Source organism: Seriola dumerili, unplaced genomic scaffold, assembly GCF_002260705.1.
Source record: "Seriola dumerili isolate Sdu_G_001 unplaced genomic scaffold, Sdu_1.0 BDQW01000567.1, whole genome shotgun sequence".
Classification (NCBI taxonomy): Eukaryota; Metazoa; Chordata; class Actinopteri; order Carangiformes; family Carangidae; genus Seriola; species Seriola dumerili.
In genome coordinates, this window is record NW_019174822.1 from 55,911 (window position 1) to 60,910 (window position 5,000).

Consider the following 5,000-nt stretch of genomic DNA (forward strand, 5'->3'; position numbering starts at 1 on the left):
TGGATGTCTGGATGGGAGGGGCGAGGAGTGTGTTGAGGCTAAATAAGGAACGTTGTACAGTATCTGAGCAGCAGCAGTGGTGGGGTTGTGTGTGCCTTTGTGTGTGTTGTGGTGTGTGTGTGTGTGTGTGTGCTGTTGTGTGTGTGTGGTGTGTGTTGTGTGTGTGTGTTGTGTGTGTGTGTATCTGTGTTGTGTGTGTGTGTGTGTGTGTGTGTGTGTGTGTGTGTGTGTGTGTGTGTGTGTGTGTGTCTGTTTGTGTGCGATTGTGTGTGTTTGAGGTCAGGACATCCTGATTCTGATTATTTACCTCCATCACATCCATCACCTCCATCACCTCCATCACCGCCATCACCTCCATCACCTCTATCACCTCCATCACCTCCATCGCCTCCACCCCATCCATCACCTCCATCACGTCCATCACCTCCATCACCTCTATCACCTCCATCACCTCCATCGCCTCCACCCCATCCATCACCTCCATCACGTCCATCACCTCCATCACCTCTATCACCTCCATCACCTCCATCGCCTCCACCCCATCCATCACCTCCATCACGTCCATCACCTCCATCACCTCTATCACCTCCATCACCTCCATCGCCTCCACCCCATCCATCACCTCCATCACGTCCATCACCTCCATCACCTCTATCACCTCCATCACCTCCATCGCCTCCACCCCATCCATCACCTCCATCACGTCCATCACCTCCATCACCTCTATCACCTCCATCACCTCCATCGCCTCCACCCCATCCATCACCTCCATCACGTCCATCACCTCCATCACCTCTATCACCTCCATCACCTCCATCGCCTCCACCCCATCCATCACCTCCATCACGTCCATCACCTCCATCACCTCTATCACCTCCATCACCTCCATCGCCTCCACCCCATCCATCACCTCCATCACGTCCATCACCTCCATCACCTCTATCACCTCCATCACCTCCATCGCCTCCACCCCATCCATCACCTCCATCACGTCCATCACCTCCATCACCTCTATCACCTCCATCACCTCCATCGCCTCCACCCCATCCATCACCTCCATCACGTCCATCACCTCCATCACCTCTATCACCTCCATCACCTCCATCGCCTCCACCCCATCCATCACCTCCATCACGTCCATCACCTCCATCACCTCTATCACCTCCATCACCTCCATCGCCTCCACCCCATCCATCACCTCCATCACGTCCATCACCTCCATCACCTCTATCACCTCCATCACCTCCATCGCCTCCACCCCATCCATCACCTCCATCACGTCCATCACCTCCATCACCTCTATCACCTCCATCACCTCCATCGCCTCCACCCCATCCATCACCTCCATCACGTCCATCACCTCCATCACCTCTATCACCTCCATCACCTCCATCGCCTCCACCCCATCCATCACCTCCATCACGTCCATCACCTCCATCACCTCTATCACCTCCATCACCTCCATCGCCTCCACCCCATCCATCACCTCCATCACGTCCATCACCTCCATCACCTCTATCACCTCCATCACCTCCATCGCCTCCACCCCATCCATCACCTCCATCACGTCCATCACCTCCATCACCTCTATCACCTCCATCACCTCCATCGCCTCCACCCCATCCATCACCTCCATCACGTCCATCACCTCCATCACCTCTATCACCTCCATCACCTCCATCGCCTCCACCCCATCCATCACCTCCATCACGTCCATCACCTCCATCACCTCTATCACCTCCATCACCTCCATCGCCTCCACCCCATCCATCACCTCCATCACGTCCATCACCTCCATCACCTCTATCACCTCCATCACCTCCATCGCCTCCACCCCATCCATCACCTCCATCACGTCCATCACCTCCATCACCTCTATCACCTCCATCACCTCCATCGCCTCCACCCCATCCATCACCTCCATCACGTCCATCACCTCCATCACCTCTATCACCTCCATCACCTCCATCGCCTCCACCCCATCCATCACCTCCATCACGTCCATCACCTCCATCACCTCTATCACCTCCATCACCTCCATCGCCTCCACCCCATCCATCACCTCCATCACGTCCATCACCTCCATCACCTCTATCACCTCCATCACCTCCATCGCCTCCACCCCATCCATCACCTCCATCACGTCCATCACCTCCATCACCTCTATCACCTCCATCACCTCCATCGCCTCCACCCCATCCATCACCTCCATCACGTCCATCACCTCCATCACCTCTATCACCTCCATCACCTCCATCGCCTCCACCCCATCCATCACCTCCATCACGTCCATCACCTCCATCACCTCTATCACCTCCATCACCTCCATCGCCTCCACCCCATCCATCACCTCCATCACGTCCATCACCTCCATCACCTCTATCACCTCCATCACCTCCATCGCCTCCACCCCATCCATCACCTCCATCACGTCCATCACCTCCATCACCTCTATCACCTCCATCACCTCCATCGCCTCCACCCCATCCATCACCTCCATCACGTCCATCACCTCCATCACCTCTATCACCTCCATCACCTCCATCGCCTCCACCCCATCCATCACCTCCATCACGTCCATCACCTCCATCACCTCTATCACCTCCATCACCTCCATCGCCTCCACCCCATCCATCACCTCCATCACGTCCATCACCTCCATCACCTCTATCACCTCCATCACCTCCATCGCCTCCACCCCATCCATCACCTCCATCACGTCCATCACCTCCATCACCTCTATCACCTCCATCACCTCCATCCCCTCCATCACCTCCATCACATCCATCACCTCCATCACCTCTACCACTTTCATCAGTCACATGATCCTCGTCTCCCTGTAGATGTTGATATCAGTACTGGACTGGTCTGTCAGTATCAGACTCTGAACATCTGATCCATCACACACATCCTCCCTCTCTGTCTGTGTTGTACAGTATATATATGTGCAGTATATTGTTGGTGTGTAGTTGTGTTATTGTATCATCCTTCCTGTCTGATTTCACGTTAGTGCTGTGACCTGCACCAAAACCAAATCCTAGTCCAAATGAACCTGGTTCTGACATTCTGGACTTTGTGCTCACAGCTAATTAGCTAACATCAGGATGATGGTGTTGTCTCTGTGACTGAGCCCCTGCCTCTTCACGGCCCTCTAAAGGCAGAGAGCGGCAGTGAAGCATGCTGGGAAACTGAGTCAGACAGAAAAGGAGTCCTCCTTCAGTTTCATTTCTTTTTAGGCCGACAACATTTTATTGTTTTAAGTCTTTGGTGTTCGTTGCTGTGTGAAGCATGCTGTAACTACTGTTTTGAAAAGTACTATTATAATTATTATTAGAGCCCGACCGATATCGGTCTATCACAGATATATCGGTATCGGTACATATATTCCCATATGTGCTGATATGAAAACTCTTATCAAGAAGCAATAATGCAGTGGAAATACTCGGGTCAAGTCAAGTTATATAGGCAGCATTTTATTATATTTGATCCTTTGTTTTCATTCAAGTTAAATATATATATATACTTACGTTTTTTATTTATAGTTATCTATTTTTATAGTTATTTTATTCAATTCCCAGTGAAGTTAGTTTCAGTATGCTGATGTTATTTTGGAAAATAAAGTTTATAGTTAAACTGTAAAATGTCCTGGTTTCATTACATATTTTTCTAACAAGTGTTTCTAACAAGTGTTTATATCTAATTATATATACAGTATATATATATGTATATGTCGGCCAATATATCGGTATCCACCAAAAAATCCAGTATCAGTCGGGCTCTAATTATTCTTATTATCATTATTATTATGGATCGTCTTCACAGAAAACATTTTATCTTTAAACTAAATGTGTTCTTTCAGAATTCTTGTCCATTTAAAAAACAAACCAGTTACATCAGATGTTTTAATATTTGTGCTGAAAGGAGTTAGAGAGAAAGACAGTTACTGGAGGGAGATGCTTGTTGCAGCTTCATATTCAGGACTAGTTGATAAATGACCTAAGTTTGTAGTTCCTGCATATTTGAAAAGTTGTTTTACTGTGACGTTATAATTTCCTGTTTTGTCAAACAGCTCAGGGACACATCAGAACAATCCACAGAAAACTTTTTTTAAAGCTATATTTTCTTTTATTTTGAAGTGTTGATCTATAAGATATATTTGTGGTTCAGCCCAGTGTAGTTTCACATCTCCTCTCTTAGGCTTCTCTCTGCAGCTCTAGTAACAACAGGTCGGTGAGCCAATCAGAAGAGAGGAGGCTCTGAGCCTCTCTTCTGATTGGCTGACTGTTTTCTGAGTGATCCAATAAAAATCAAGTAGATTTCAGGTAAAAACACTCAGAGAAACCAAATCCTGCAAGGTTTGGATGGTGGGTCCAGGTGGGCGGGGCTTGGTGACTGCTTTGTTGTGACATCACAAAGTTCCAGAAGTCCTGACGGCTGGTTTTAAGGCTCAGTTTCTGAATACAGGCTGTGTGCATTTCTCTGTGGACTGAGGCTTTGATACTTTCACAGTATTAATATAGAAGCTAGAGCTGATCTATAATCACACTACACATGGACAGAGACATTTACACTGGAGGAGCTTTACATTAACTATGAATGAACATGACGAGGTCAAAGGTCAGACCACCACCTTTACCTTCAGTACATTTTAAAGAACTGGTTTCAGGAGGACGAGTCAAAGCCTCTTCAGCCTCAGTCTGACACTGAGCTGCTGCCTTGCTCAGAGGCTCGGGGCAGTGTTGCTGAACCTGCAGTAAACATGAGAGTCAGTGAGAGCTGCAGCAACAAGATTTATTCAGGCAGATTATTTACATCTCATTAAAATAATCAGAACAATACAAACTAAACAAAACGCTGACCAGGAGCATGACCAGGAGAGTCCGGGTTACAGGCTGAGTCCACAGCAGCTCCTCTTTAACATCAGAAACATCAGGAGAGGAAGAAGAAATAACTGGTAATCAATCATTAAAACTCAGAGGTTGGACACAGAGAGGACGACT